The 16433-nt window shown below is 48.3% G+C and overlaps 1 long non-coding RNA gene across 1 annotated transcript; it reads left to right on the top strand.

Annotated features, from left to right (window-relative positions):
* The first annotated feature begins 974 nt into the window (after window positions 1–974).
* LOC109313328 lies at window positions 975–10625 on the top strand. The gene is made up of 3 exons (XR_002102017.1): window positions 975–1106; window positions 9958–9960; window positions 10614–10625. It is a non-coding gene; the product is annotated as an uncharacterized LOC109313328 (long non-coding RNA).
* Window positions 10626–16433: the final 5808 nt, after the last annotated feature.

Raw genomic sequence — 16433 nt, 5'->3', positions numbered from 1 at the left:
AGAATTACCAAAATGTGACACAGAGACACGAAGTGAGCAAATGCTGTTGGAAAAATGGTGCCGATGGAAAAATGGCGCCGATAGACTTGCTCGACGCAGGGTTGCCACAAACCTTCAATTTGTAAAAAAAACCCCGCAATATCTGCGAAGCGCAATAAAACGAGGTATGCCTGTACTTCATTGTAGCAGACTTAAAGGCTGCTTGCTGGCAAGTAACTAGATGCATGTCTAATACCAACACAATTACAGTGTATGTCAGAGGATAAAATATGTTGTTCTGAATGTATTTAGTAATGGAAAATTTGTTGCCCTGTATCTGAAATAAATTTTCCTTGCAACTATCTGCATCTATCTCAAAAGAAATTCCACAGCTTTTTTAATCTCTGCCCATTCCTCTGTTAATGAGGAGAGGTCTAAATGTAAATGTTTGAGACAAATATGGGTACAAAAACAAACCAGCTGTGAAGGCACATGCATTTTATGAGCAACTCGGAATAATTTACAAGGCCTGTAATATTCCAGTCCTATTGCCCCTCTTCACTCTGTAGGCTGACCTTGCTTAATGACCTGTTTCTTATAAATCATTTCATGTACATTTTATAAATCGGTTCCCATCAAACATTTTCCTGTTTGTTATGGTGGAATGATATTTTTCCCTTCTACATAAATGCAGATGCATGCTGCTCTGTAATAGATGTTTGATCTGGCTGACCTGCTTATGATAGTCTGCAAAAATTTATATTGATACCAGCTGGGTCACAAGTTTTATTCCTGTTTTTTCTCTCTTCTGTCCTCTCTTAATGCCCCTTTAGCAGAGAGCCCCAAGCCCTGCAAGGTACTTCAGTTCACCCCCATTTCTTCTGTAAAATAAATTTTAAGAAATGTTTTCAACTAACCTATACAATTTGTAGGATTTTTGCTGACCTTATAACTAGGGATCTATGAAAAGTACAGCTAGAGAGGCTGGATAGCTATGTCAGCAGGACCAGATTAACTCCATCCTAGAGTGCTGAATGAACTAGCCAAAGTCATTGCAGGACCTCTGGTGAACCTCTTTGAGAATTCGTGGCACTCGGGAGATGTCCCAGAAGACTGGAAGAGGGCCTGTCTTCAAGAAGGGGAGGAGAGAGAACCCAGGGAACTACAGGCCAATCAGCTTGGCCTCAATCCCAGGAAACATCCTTGAAAAATTTCTGAGTCCATATGCAATAAGGTAGTAGAAGGCAAAATTCTGAATGACCGCCCGTACGGTTTTGTCATGGGTAGGTCATGTCTGACTAACCTCATCTCCTTCTGTGACCAAGTAACTCACCACCTGGATAAAGGAGATGAGGTTGACATAATTTACTCAGATTTTAGGAAGGCCTTTGACTTGGTTTACCTTGACAGCCTCACGGGACGCCTAGGAGACTATGGGCTCAACAATTCAATGGTCAGATGGGTGGGAAACTGGCTGCAGGGTTGGACCCAGGGGGTACTAATAGACGGATCTGTGTCGACCTGGCGGAAGGTAGCCAGTGGTGTTCCCTAGGATTTGGTACTCGGACCCGTGCTTTTCGACATTTTCATCAGTGATCTGGATGTGGGAGTGAAAAGCAAACTGGCAAAGTTTGCAGATGACACTAAGCTGTGGGGAAGTGTGGCCATGCATCAGGGTAGGCTGATGATCCAGGCTGACATAGACTGATTAGTTAGATGGGCGGATAAGAACCAGATGCTGTTCAGCACTGAGAAGTGTAAAGTGCTCCATAGGGGGAGGAAAAATCCACAACAAACTCAGTGGTGCCATGTCTGAAAGGGATCTGGGGGTCATAATTGACTATAAAATAAATATGAGCCACTAATGTGATGCTACAGTTATCAGAGCAAACAATATCCTGGCATGCATCAACTAATGCATCTCAAGCAAAACCAAGGAAGTTATTCTCCCGCTCTAGTCGTCATTGGTGAGGCTATAGCTGGAGTGCTGCATCCAGTTCTGGGTGCCGCACTTCAAGAAGGATGTGGAGAAGCTTGAGAGTCCAGAGAAGAATCGCTCATATGATTAGAGCCATTGGCAATGCGTAGAGGATGTATGAGGGTGCATGTGCACTCCCTGAGCTTAGTGGTACACCCCCTGCAAAAAGTGCCACCAACACTGCTGGCGGTGCCTGTAAGTGGTTGCCAGTCGCTACCACTGCCCCCCTTTGCAACTGACACCAGCAGTGCTGTCTGCGGGTGGTCCCTGATTGCCACTGGCCACTGCTGATGCTGGTGGCGGTCACCACCACCCTTCTCCCCCTCCACCGCCACCAGTGTTGTGGCCACCTGCAGGAACTCACTGCTTGCTCCTGCTGCCAACAGCACTGCTGCTGCCTTCAGGAGTTTGCCATGCTCCCCCAGTGTCCAGGGGCACGCAGCATTTATGATTAGAGGCTTGAAGAGCAAGCCATATGAGGAAAGGCTGACAGATAGGGGACTGTTCAGCCTAGAAAAAAGAAGACTTCCAGGGGATTTGGTGACAGGTTACAAATATATCAGGGGCTAGGCAAACAACTGTTCACCAAAGCGCCCCAGGGGAAAACCAGGAGCAACGATCATAACTCCTAGAAGAAGGTTTCAGACTAGATGAAGAAATTTGTCCTTATATGGTTTATGTGACCAGTCTCTGGAATAGACTCCCAGCAGGGGTGCAGACCCCTACCCTGGAGATCTTCAAAAGGAAACTGGATGCATATGGGGTTATTTGACGCCAGCAGTCTTTCCTGTCCAGAACAGGGGGGCTGGACCCAGTGATCTCATGAGGTTCCTTCCAGCCCTAAACTTCTGTGAATTCATGGCAGAAGTGAGGTACACAGCAGCTCCCTTCATATTGCATGTTCCCTTGCAGCTCTGCCCCACCCCACTTTGATTGGTAGAGGGGCCCTGCCACTCCCTCCTGATTGGCAGGGAAGTGAAAACTGGGCAGGAGGCAAAAATGACGGTATATTTAAAACTGCAGTTTTTGCCTCCTTGACTATCAGGAGTGAGGTGCAAGTGCAGCCACTCCACCAATCAGCAGCAGTGGGGCGCACAGGGGAACTGCAAGATCACAGGAGCCTCAGCACACTCCACTTTCCACCATGAATTTGGTAGGTCCCTACATTATGGCCTTATCCACAGTAATCATAGATAGTCACGCTATCTGTAGCCATACCCTATTCATGAATAACGGCCAGTCATATCTGATTGTGTGGTACAGAATCATTTTGCAATATGAGTGGGTAACACACTTGCCAGTTGATACAATGTCGAGCACCACCGTCCAAAAAAGGTTTTGTTGCTGGCCAAAAAACTGATTCTTCTTTCATCTAATGGTGGGTAATTGAGAGCTCTCTATTTAGAATGGGATCTTGATATTATTCCTCAAACATTTTCAGCTGCTTCACTGATTATTTTTTCCCCTTAATCCTCAGTAATCTTTAAACAAGCACGATATTTTGGATGGGTTCCCACATCCTCCAATATCTGTCATCAGAGATGAAGATATTTTTGTCTGTTTTCCAACTCAGGCCAAGTTTTAAATTCTTTTCCTACCAATAGCTCAGCATTCTGTTTAAACAAACAATGAACCAAATTTGCAAAGCCACTTCAGTGCAGCAGTCAGCCACAGGGGAACCCCAGGTGCCCCACGACCCAGGAAGCACCACTTGCTGAACCAGGGATGCAGGGGAGGGGGGGGGAGCGCACGTCTTGGTGGACCAGGAAGTGGACTGGAAGTGCTTCTGGTCCACTTCCAGGTCCAGCACACTGGGGAGTCCCCCGTGCTTCTGTTGGATACTGCATCTGCCCCAGCACCGCAAGGATCACGAGCCCCTGCTACCTAGAGGTATGTAGAAAAATCATTTAAAGCTGTGTCTATGTCTGAATGGCCGAATCTGTCCAAATCTATTCAGAGGGTTCCAAATAGATTCAGAAAGATTAAAAGGTCTTCTGATTCGATTTGGATTAGAAGATTTGGCCACTGAATCAGGCCGAATCTCCACCAAATCAAATCCTGGACTGAAGCTTTGCACAGCCCTACTATTCAGGTACTGGTCGTGCTGGATACCCTTTCATGTGCCCCAACAATATAAATTCTGCAGAATCCCATTAAGTGTAAAGAAGTAAAGGTGATCTGTCTGCTTCCTGCATGATGTGACCCTTGTATTTTGAGCTGCTTTCTGAAGCTAGGGACAGACATTCAAGAAGCCTGAGCTTGAGTTGATTCAATCTTTGCAGGCTAGTCTAACCTGGAAAGGCTGAACCAGTTTGTAGAGCTGTGCAAAGCTTTGAGTGCTGATTCGGTCTGGAGGAGATTCAGCCTGTTTTGGTGGCCAAATCTCCAAATCAAATCGAATCAGGGGACCAATTAAAAGGCCCAGTTAGAGTCAAAGCTCTCTGAATCTTCAAAAAAGATCTGGAGAACTTTGATTCGGACAGTCCCTGGTGGCTGCAGCAGGGAGCTGCAGCCGGACTCGGAGCTGGTAAGTAGAGGTGGGGCAGGGGGAGCTGGGGGCTGGAGGAGGGGGAAGGGGACCATGGGGAGACCCCTGCCAGGCCCCATCCCCTGCCTGCTGCCCTGCCCATCCCAGCTCTGGCCTTTTAAGAAAAAGAAAAATGAGACAAACCCTGGAACTCACCACTCCTGTAGTGGCCTCGGGGCTTTGGGGAGGCTTGTGCAGAGCCCCCCATGTTGTGAGGGGCAGCAGGGATTGCCCCCTCTCCATCTGGCAGGAACGGTGAGTCCAGGGAATTTGGGATTTTTTTTCTTAAAGCACCAGAGCTGGGCTGGACGGGGCCACCATGAGGGGATTGGGGGAGTAGTGGGGTTGGGATCAGGGGGCTTGTACAGATTCCCCCCCCATGAAGCACGGGGCAGCAGGGATTTTCCCCCAGCTGACAGCACCCAGTGAGGCAGGGCTGCTTCTTTTTTTTTCAAAGTGCCGGGAGGTGGGGCAGCCATTGCTGGGCAAGGAGAGCAGGCGGGGGATGGGGATGGGTGATTCGGAAATTCAGCCGAATCGATTTGGTGATTCAAATCGCTGTCCCGAATCAAATTGCTGTCCCCCAAATCAGTCGAATCTGAAGCGAATGCTAGCCGTTTCGCACAGGCCTACCAGTTTGTGACTATACAGACGTCTGCTCTGGACTGAAGAAATGCAAGCACATGCCTGCAGTGGCTCAGGCTAGAAGCCGGGGGCCGCTAGAGCAGCCCTCCCTTCTCTTCTGCTGTAGAGCTGAGGGGTTGTGGTGAAGCCTGGGCAGGGTGCTCTGATTAGGGTGGGGTTCCCCCCTCCCCCCCCACCTCACTGCTTCTGACCAGCCCAGCAGGGAGTTGATAACACAGTATTTATCAGCCCATTAAAAAGCAAAAGCCTCTCTCATTAGTTTAAGCTCTTCTTAAACAACTTTTTCCAAGGAAGGAAAGCAGGGACATTACCAGCTGAGCTGTTGATTAGCTCCAAAAAGTCTTAAGTGGATACTGTCCACATCAACAATGCCCTTTGTCCTGTCTGCATTACACAGACACCGCTCAGCATTAGCTAGCATACTACATGCTGGCTATAGTCCATGCTGTGGGAGAAGGGAAAGGGGGTTCCCTGCTTGAACAAAGAATCTTGAGGGTGGGGCAGGGCATGGGGAGGCCAGGCAGACCCCGCTATATATATATGTCTCTGCCAGAGCTCCAGCCAGGAAGCGGGGGGGCGCGGTTTGCAGCCCAGCTTTATGCTCCAGGGAGCCTCACCCAGAGCTGTAAAGCATCTGGGATGCTGGGGGACTCTGATTTAACTTAAACCAATAAGGGGTCTGGGACAGGCACTGAATAAAGCGGTTTGACCAAAATCAGTGAAGTCTGATACTACATGAAACCAGGTTCATCTCAAACCTGTTTCAGCCACTTTCAGACTGGTTTATGTGCACTGAACATCTGTCCTGTTACAGGTTTAAACCAGTTTCTGATCACTTAAACCAGTTTATGTGTAATGTCTGTCCATAGTCAGAGTGGTTGCTTTGGTTCTCATTGTGGAATGCAAACCGGCTGAAGGGATGGTCTTGCCTCCATTTTAGGCACAGAGAGAAGAGTGGGAGCCTAAATATCTCCACCAGCCGCGTGGTGTTCTCCAGTTGTTGGCAGCCTTTGAAATTGCTGGCTTTGAATTGCTGTGAGCTTTTTGGCTCTGCATTTGCTTCCCTTGTCTCCACCCAAGCAGCCCAGAGCCTTTTAGTCCTATTAAGTTAACCCCTGATCCTGAATCCACAGATGTGGTCTCTTGTGAGAACATGGATCTGTTTCCAGGAGCAGGGCTCCTTTTTACAAGTAGGAAGAGCCAATTATCGAGTCTGGGTACTGCCGTGCCAGAAACGCAGACTTTGTGCCAAAAACCATTGGACAGTTTTCCAAGCTTTTGTGAAACATAATCGCTCACTGACTTTGTATTAAGGCCATATTTCAAGGGGTGTCTTTGTGCCTTTCTTTATAATGTTTAAAAAAGGAAGTGTTCTCTTGCTCACACTGATGGTTAAATGCACCAGGGTCTCACAGAAGGTGATCTTTTCATTTGTAAGTAAATGGAACTCCATCTTGAATGTTTTTGCATTATCTTTTAAGTGATACACAGCATTAATTGAAAACATATATATTGTCAAGTTCTTGTTTGCCTTAACAACTGCCAGAGATACTACATTGAAATGCCCTGTAGGAAAAAACGTGGGTGGTTAGAGATGGCTTGTGAGATTGTCTGATTAAAAGTTTAATGTCTGCAGTTAAATGAGACTGTCCTTTAAAGGAAACCAGCATATTGCAATTCAGCTGTCGATCTAGTAATGCATCTGAAACAGACACAAGTTAGTGAACAGTATATCTAACTGGGGACAACTTCCTTTGCTTTTGATCATTCATTTCCTTTAGGAAAGGGCATTTAAACAATCACATATCAAGTTAAACATGATTTGTTCTGAATAGAATTATAAGATTCTGGACCACATTTCATGTTTTCAGCTTTACTGAGATTCACAGGACTTCACGAGCATTGCAGAAAAGCTTGGGCTTATCTTTTAAGTGTACTTATAACAAAATACTTAAAGGCAATGCCCCCCCTCTCTACATAAATATATAATGTATATGTGTATGTATGTGAGTTGTGCAAGATTTAGATTTTATGTGAGGAAGAGTTGCGCAGCGTCAGGGATCAGGTACTGTTTTGACGGTGATGTGTTCAACCTATGCCAGCTCCAAGTGAGCTCCAAAGTCCAGACAGCCAGGCTTCCCAACTTCTTCAGTGATGACTGTGTGTTATGCACAGGCTCACAGGCTGACATGCAATTGTTCATGGACCTATTCTCATCAGCCTGCGATTAACGTCAGGTTCACTATACATCCCAGGAACCACACATCTCAGTTAAAGGTCAACCGCTGTTGATGGTCAACAAGTTTGTCCATCTAGGCAGCATGCTCTCTTGTGCTGTCCACATCGACAATGAAGCCAACACAAGATTAGTAAAAGCTAGCGTGACCATCAGCAGACTCCGTAAGTCGGTCTGGGACTTCAGAGGCATCAAAATGTCGATGAAACTGAAGGTACTCACACCCAGTGAAACTGGCGCAACTAAGATGGGCTGGTCACCTTTCAAGAATGCCCAACACTTACCTGCTGAAGAAAATCTTCTACGGCGAACTGTCCAATGGAGTATGCTCTCGGGGTGCACCAAAGAAGCAGTACATGGACACCTTAAAGGTGGCCCTAAAGAGTTTCGGCATCGACTCAGAGTCATGGGAGCAAACTGCTCGCGACCATCCATCCTGGAGGTCATCGGTACAGAACAGAGCACTGGCCTTCGAACAGCACACACGGCATAAATCACCTATGTACCCACATGACCTATCCTCCACCCCCCACACCTTTCTCTTTTCTCTTTTTTCCTCCTTTTCTATTTCCTTGTTTCTTTCCCACTTCTTTTCTCTCTTCTCCCCCTCTCCCCTTGCTGGATGCAGTTATCTTCGCTTGTGAAGGATGAACAATTGTACGTATACAAAAGAGGCACCCTTGATTAAAGAGAAGATCTTGATAATCAGCAGCAACATTTCTTTTAAAAGGTCTTGCTTCCCATCAGGGCTAAGGAGATGATAGCAAAGATATTGTAGTAACAAGTTTGGATGAAATAGCTGCTTTTCCCTGAATTTATTGCCTTTTTTGGCCTTCACTAAGAGCTGGAGTGAGGCAGTTCAGGGTGAGAATGTTCAGTGTCTTTATTTCTGTTGATCATGTACGTTTTGAAAAGGACAACATTCATTTTCAATGGTGAAAACAACCAGAAGCAACTGATTCTCTTATTCTGGTTTGGACATGTGCTCCTGTTATCCTTCTAGAGACAGCTAGCTTTGGTACACACCAAGAGTAAAGGGAAGCCTTTGGTCTTCCATAAGCAGGGATCCTGGTTTTCTTTGTTTAAAAATAACAAATTATCTGATAAAATCACAAATACTTTGATTTAAAACCCCCCAAATCCTTTAGCCCCCTGCCCATCCCCAGCCCTACCAAAGAAGGCCCCCAGCTGCCATGGCTATGGGGCCAGGGACATGGGTCTACAGCCCCCTGCCCCCTGCAGCAGTACCCGAGCCCCAGCTGCCACATGTGTGGGGGGGTGGCTGCTGTGGCAGAGCAGAGTATGGAGCACAGGTCCCACTCCACCTGTACTGCCCGTGGGAAAAGGGGGCTCAATGTGGGGGTGGAGAGGGGTGTGGGTTGCCTGCTGCAGGCTCAGGGCTCCCCTCCTGCTGTCTCCTGCTGCAGGGCGCAGGGCCCAAGTGGGGAGCAGGGTGGGGCTGCAGGGGGCAATGGCAAGGGGTGGGGGTTGGCTCCCCACCACTGCATGTATTCCCAAAGAAGGCATGGGGGGCACATAGATTTCATAGATATTTGGGCTGGAAGGGACCCTGGAGGATCATCGAGTCCAGCCCCCTGTCCCATGGCCAGGAAGTCAGCAGAGATCATAGGATCCGAGCAAGATAAGCGTCTAAATGTCTTGAAGGCATTCACAGTGGGTACTTGAACTGTCTCTGGCGGCAGTCTATTCCAAACCTCGGGGGCTCGGACAGTAAAGAGGTTCTTCCTTATGTCCAGCCTGAATCATGGCGGAGTTTGTGTCTGTTTGATCTTGTCATCCATTGGGGCTCTCGTGAACAAACGTTCCCCCAGATCCTGGTGAGCACCCTGATAAACTTATAGGTGGCCACCAGATCACCCCTGAGTCTGCGCTTTTCTAGGCTGAAGAGTCCCATGGCTCTCAGCCTGTTGTCGTAAGGTCTGTTTTCCTGACCTCTGATCATGCACGTAGCTCTCCTCTGCACTCTCTCAAGCTTCTCCACATCCTTTTGAATTGTAAAGCCCAAAACTAGACGCAGTACTCCAGCTGCAGCCTCACCAAGGCCGAGTACAAGGGGAGAATGACGTCCGGGGATTTGCTTGAGAAGCATCTATGGATGCAACCCAGCATTTTGCTTGCTTTACTAGCTGCAGCATCACACTGAAGGCTCATGTTCATCTTGTGGTCGATCATGACCCCAAGTCCCTTTCATCTCTAGTGCTAAACGGCATAGTACTGCCAAGCCTATAAAGATGCTGCAGGTTTTTCCTCCCAAGGTGGAGAACCTTGCATTTTTCAGTGTTAAACACCATCAGGTTCCCATCCACCCATTTCATGAGCCTGTCAAGATCTGCCTGGATCACACCCCTGTCCTCAAGTGTGGAGGCTTTACCCCAGAGTTTGGTGTCATCGGCAAACTTGCCCAGTCTGCTTCTGATGCCAATGTCCACATCATTGATGAAGATGTTAAACAAGATAGGCCCTAGGACAGAGCCTTGGGGGACCCCACAGGTTACAGTGTACTACGACAATTGACTTTCATCAACCACCACCCTCTGGGTCCTACTGTGGAGCCAATTCCCCAGCCAGCAGATGGTGGTGAGGTCAAGGCTGCAGTTAGCCAGTTTTGCTAAGAGGTGATCATGGGATACCAGATCAAAGGCTTTTTTAAAGTCAGGATATATGACAGCAATCTCTTCCCCCTTGTCCAGGTGATAGGTCACCTGGTCATAAAAGGAAATGAGATTGCTCAAGCAAGACCTACCCCCAACAAACCCATGCTGGGCATCCCTCAGGATATTGCCTCAGCCAGTCCTGTTAAGGATGGCCTATTCGATAATCTTTTCCAAGACCTTCCACGGGATAGAGGTCAGGCTGATGGGCCTGTAGTTTGCTGGATCCACTTTCCTCCCTTTCTTGAAGATCGGCACCACATTGGCCTTCTTCCAGTCTTCGGGCACTTCACCAGAGCGCCAGGAGTTCTCGAAGATCCGTGCCAGGGGCTGAGCTACGATGCTTGCCAGCTCCTTGAATACCCTTAGGTGTAAACTGTCGGGGTCGGATGACTTGAAGGTATCCAGCCTGTTGAAGAGTTCCTTCATGAGGTTAGTTTTGATGGAGGGCAAGGAATCTCCCTCACCCGGGCCTCCCTGACCCACAGTGGGCAGGGGCGTCCCATGGGACTGGTGAAAAACTGATGCAAAGTACCCATTAAGCAAGTTTGCTTTTTCATGTGCATCAGTTGTCAGTTGTCCCCATCTGGTTTAGCAGGGGTCCTGTTGCTTTTCTTCCAACTCCCCACATATCTAAAAAATAACTTTTTATTATCCTTGATATTTTGTAGCTAGCTGGAGTTCCATCACGGCCTTGGCTTTCCTGGTTTGCTCTCTGCAGGTCTGGACCAGAGCAGAGTATTCCTCCTTGGTGATGGTTCCAGTCCTCCATCCTTTGTAGGTCTTTCTTTTTAAGATGCAGAAGGTCCACCAGGTCCCTGGAGAGCCAGGGGGGCTGCTGTGCCCTTTTGCTGCCTTTCCTCTGAGACGGGATGGACTTTGCTTGCGCATCCAGGATTGCTTCCTTGAGGAGCAACCACTCATCCTGAACTCCCCGTTTGGGTTGTGGTCCTTTAGGGCCACACTGACAAGCCTCCTTAGCTTGTCAAAGTTGGCTTTCCTGAAGTCAAGTACTTCTGTATTACTGACTGACTTGCCAGCTTTACGGCAGATGGTGAAAGTGATCAGCTCGTGGTCACTGTCACTCAGCTTCCCTTTGATCGTTAGGTTGCTGATTAGGGCATCCCTGGTTGCCAGTATGAGGTTGAGCAGCGCTTTATCCCTCATTGGCCTGTAGACTTTCTGTGTCAGATAGAGGTCATCCACGCATGAGAGAGCTTTGTGACTGCTCCGATTTTGGCTGAGCGCTCCTCCCATGAGATGTCTAGGTGGTTAAAGTCTCCCATGACAATCATGCACTGAGAGTGTGCAGCCTCAGCCAATTCCCTGGCAAACTCCTGGTCAAGGTCTTGACCCTGGGTAAGGAGGTCTGTAGTAGACTCCCACCATAGTATCCCCTGTGCCGTGTTCCCCGTGGATTTTAACCCAGAGAGTCTCAAGTCGTCCACTGTGGGTGCCAATGTCGGTTTGCAGGGACATGTAGCTTTCCTTGACATAAAGAGCTACACCTCTGCCCCTTTTGTCCACTTGATCCCTCCTGTACAGGGTAAAGCTGTCTATGCCTGTGGCCCAGTCATGGGTGGAGTCCCACCAGGTCTCCATTATCCCTATGACATCATAGTTATTTGCGTTTAGCAAGAGGACAAGTTCCTCCTGTTTATTTCCCAGGCTCATGGCATTTGTGTATAGGCATGCAAGTGTCCCCTTGGGGGCCTTTGCCTTGCCTACAAATTGTTCCAGGGCTGGGGCAGGGGTGGGATCCCTTAAATACCTTGATCTGCTGGCTTTGCAAGGGTTGCTCAGCGGGCCAGCAGTGGCAGTAGTCCCCCCATCCCCCGGCAGGCTTAATTTAAAGTCCAGTGGAGCAGGTCAGCCAGTCTGTCTGAGAAGAGCCTCCTCCCCAGGGGAGAGAGGTGGAGGCTGTCCCTTCCCAGCAGCTCGCAGCCTCTCTCACCAAAGACCAGACTGTGGTCATGGAAGCCAAATCCTTCCCAATGACACTAGTGCCGCAGTCTTTGGTTTACTCCCTGGATCCTCCTCTCCCTCTTCAGCCCATAGCCTGAGACAAAGACAATCAAAGAAAACACTACCTGCACCCCCAGACCCTTAAGCCCCACTCCCGAATCCCTGTCATGCCTCATAACCTGGCTGGGAGTGCTCCGAGCCGTGTCATTGGTGCCCACATGGATAAGGAGCATGGGGTAGTGCCCATCTGGGTCATGCCGCTGGTGGGCTGGATATGGCTGGGACTGGCTTCCCTAGGGAGGCTCTCAGGCAGGGCCTCAGGCCCTCCCACGCAAACTCCGCACTAACTCCATGCCTGGCCTAGAAGCACACCTGTTTGTAAGGCCTGTTTGCAAGGCTCCAGTTGTGCAGCTTCCTGGGGGGCTGGCTGGGTGTGCAGCTTCCTGGAGGGCGTTGACCCTCCTTGGCCCACTTAGCCCACTCCCAGCTGTCTAGGTCCCTTCCTCCATGGGCCCCTGATTACCAGCTTGTCGGGGATCCTGGGGTCTCGCTGGGGGTCCCTGGGCTCTTGGGGGCACAGTGGGCTTACCTACACATCCTGCACTGGAGCCGAGACCAAACTGAGGCTTGTCCTGTTGCTGGGCCCTTTTTAAACTGCACGTATGTGCAGACAGGCCAGCCAGTACCTTGCTACTTCTTGGGGGCTAAAGGAGCTAAGGGGGGTTCCTCTCCCCCCACCAAAGGAGGGAAAAGTGGGTACTCCCCCAACAACCTGGCTCATGCACCAGCAGCTCGGTCGTGTGGCTCCCTGGGGGTTGGGGGTTGGAGCTGGGGGGGTGGGGTTCAGAATTGTCCCTCCAGAATTGTGCACGGGGTGAGTGAGGGATGCCCGCTGCAGGCTTAGGGCTTCCCACTCTGCTGCCCTCACCCCAGGACCTCCACGACTCAGTGTGGCAGGGCAGAGAAGCTCAGGGGTGGCAGCATGGAGTTGTGCCTGCTGCTGCTGCTGCTGCTGCTGTGTGGGCAGGGGCCACCTTGCCATAGTAGCATTTGACTTGCAGCGCCAGCATTGAACTTTCCTACCCAGCTCCACTCTGCCCTGTCAGGCTGGGTCCCCCCCTGCAATCACCTCCTGAATGAGCCATCTGCAGCCTCATCCTGCTCTGTGCTCAAGCCCTGCAGCCACGCATTCTGGGCCTGGGCCCCAGCACCATACCACTGCAGCTGGGCAGCAGCCCCAGCCCTGCCCAACTCCCTCTCTCCCTCACTATGGGGACCTCAGTTCTCCCCTCCCTTCACCCCTCCCAGACTTGCCTGCGGGGAGCTGCTCTCCAGGCTGCCTGGTGGCCATGTGCATGTGTACATACATATGGTGTCCCCTACCTAACTACCCTCCTCCCACTCCATGCAGCCCCTTACAGGCTGGAACTCTCTGTGTTTTCTGTGTTTTTCCCCTTTTAAAGGAGGAAAAATCCAGGTTTTTCTCCTTAAAATGAGAAACTCTGGGTTTTACCGTGTTTTTCTGTGGCAAATGGAAAACCCGAATCCCTGCTGATCATAAGTAGCAACCTCTCAGAGGGCACAGAAGGACAAAATAAAATGATGACATCACCTGGCAATGTGGTAAAGTAGAGATAAGACCATGAGTTCATTTAACATGAACACTCATTTAGAGCGACACTTTATAATCATCTAACTTCCCTGAACTTTTACACCTTTTCTTGATTCTCCTCTGAATCTAGAAGTTTGCAGCAGCTCTGGTTCATTCATATTTCAGATCTTGGGCTAAGATAATGGCCTCAGAATTAAAAATAGGATAAGATGGATGGCAAAACTAGGACACACTGCTCTGATTCTTCAATACAGCTGTAATTAAGTAGGGAACTTGTACAAGCCTTTGTAACAAATCACTGCATTTGGTAGGTCATAAGACTTCTAACCATGAGGGCAGGGGTGGATCAAGTATTTTTGAAAAGGGCAGGTGCAGGAGCAGCTATCTGGGCCATAGAGTTGATTGCACCTCTGCTCCCAACCCCCTGCCCCCCCCCACTGCACCCACTGGTGTGGGTAGCCCACACCACTGGAGCCTATAGGGACTTTTCTAAAGTCTCCAAAGCACATAAGAATTGTCCCTTTCCTTTCCATGATTAGGCATGTCTTTTCCCCTCCTCTCCACCCTGCTGCTGCTTCCCCCTGCTGACCTAGGTTGGGGGAAACTTTGAAGCTGTTCTTTGTTGCCCCATCCATGCTATGCCAGGGCTGGGTCCATCTGGGAACAGTGACAGTGGTAGCAGCACAGATGGGTAGGGGGTGGGTTACCCCTGCGTGGACCCCCGGGGACCTCCCTGCCCGTTGCCTCTGCTGCTGTCACTGTTCCCAGATGAGCCCACCCCTATACAGCCTGGATGGAGCAGGCAGGCCTGACTCGAAGCTTCCTTGGCCCCTGGGACAGCAGGGAAAGAAGTGGGGTAGGGGATAAGGGAGTGATTTGCCTCTGAGTATGGAGGGAAAGGGAAGGATTCTCATGTGCTTTGGGGATTTAAAAAAAAAAAAACCCAACCCATTAGGTTCCTGGGATGAGATCCAATCTGAAAGGGGAGGGTGGGGGTGTGTGCAGCCATGCCACTGCACCCCCTCTGGACATGGATTAACTAAAGTCCTTTTGTGGGTGTTCAAAGGGAGGCTTCAGGAGTCTCTGCAAGGCATTAAGTTGCCTGCCTGCCTACATTTCAGTTTGTTTCATAGCACCAAGGACTTCTTAGCTTGTGAACTTTCAGACTGTTGAGCTGAGCAATAAGATTGCAGTTCTGCATTAATATTTCCTTATTTATTAATATTAGTTTTGGCATTTCCCCTTTCCAGAAAATAACTGTTACAACACAGTGGTCTGTATAATTTATGTAATGATTACTGTTAATTGCTTGTGGTCAGGTAAGACTGAATGTACCCAGTCGTGAAGGTAACAATCCTTGGGCTACCTAGTGCTGGGATAGGAGACTACCTAGGAATTCAGAGTATGTCACTTGGGGTGTATCTACACTATACCAGTGGTGTATTCCAGCTGGAACAGCCCAACCTATACATAGGCTTGGCAGAATTTGATTTTTATGGGTTTTTAAAATTTTGACAGCTAAAATCAATGTTTATTTTTAAGCATTTATTTCAATTTTCATCAATAGAAATTTTCAGGATTGCAAAAAAATGAGGGGTGGTTTCTTATTTTTATTGATTTAGCACGCACACATGTGTGGACATGCTCAGCAGCCACACTGCAGGAGCTGGGGGCCATGCCAGTAAGGCTGTGCTGAAGGGAAGGACTGGAGGGGCAAGGCTGGTAGCACCCAGGAGCCCAGCGCTGCTGGCCCCTCACTCTGTGCAGGGGCCAAAATCCCAAGGAGTGTGACTAGTCTAACTATCCAAGCAATATTAATACACTTTAATTCACAAATCCAGAAAAAGATCTTTCATTTGACACAAAAAATACATTTTGTCTTCATTTACCAAAACTGGAAAATTTTCATTTTGGAGGCAGCCTAAAACATGTTTTTCCTTCATATTTTTTTTCTTCTTCTTCTCCTTTTTCTTTTAAATAGCCAGTGGGCCAAAAATTAGTTATTCACACAGCTGTAGATCAACATGTTGTCCTAAATCAGCCTGTTCTGTATGCTGCTATGCATTAGCTGGCTTGTAGGCAGATAAAGTTCTTTGGGTAAATCCGGTATCTCTTATTAGACCAACTCAAATAGCTGGAAAAATTCTTCTTAGCAAGCTTTTGAGAGGAAGCATCTGCAGATGGTCTGTGCTCTTCCTGCAGTGGTTTGTATTTTTTACTGTGAGTGATGGCATCCAGGGTTCTGGAAGTACGCTTTTGGATGTTTTATGTAAATCAAGATGAGGATCCACACCTGCTGGACTGCCACTGGAGCCTGAGAGTAGAAGCTACTGGATTACACACCTCCTGCTGCAACTGTGAAATACTCATTTCCTCCCCTCCCCCTTTCCCAAAGAGAGGAAAAATAACTTTATTTCAAAATAAGCATGCACACTTTTATCTTAACGTTGTTTACTACTGTCAGTACAGCATTAGTCTTCCTTATCCATTTGGATTTTTTTATTTAATCAAGACTCTTCTCTGCAAGGAGTGACAGCTTTGGGGGAGGAGGGAAACAAACCCTATCCAATTATTCTTTTCCATTCCTTAGAATATAAAAATCAGCATGAGCCCATAGACTAAGCTGTTTGGATCCTGCTGTTTCAAACAAGTTATACAGATATTTAGGACGAATTGTAGTTGGAGAGCCAAATGAGAAATAGCTTCCATAAAATATTTTGGAAGAAATAACAACTTTACCTTATGTCTGTATTTTTCTCTTCTGTGATGAAAAACTTCAAAAATGGTTTCTTCGTAAAATTTTCAGAATTTTCATTTCA

Source organism: Crocodylus porosus, unplaced genomic scaffold (assembly GCF_001723895.1).
Source record: "Crocodylus porosus isolate Cpor-Errol unplaced genomic scaffold, CroPor_comp1, whole genome shotgun sequence".
NCBI classification, from domain to species: Eukaryota; Metazoa; Chordata; order Crocodylia; family Crocodylidae; genus Crocodylus; species Crocodylus porosus.
This window is presented reverse-complemented; position numbering and strand designations above follow the sequence as displayed.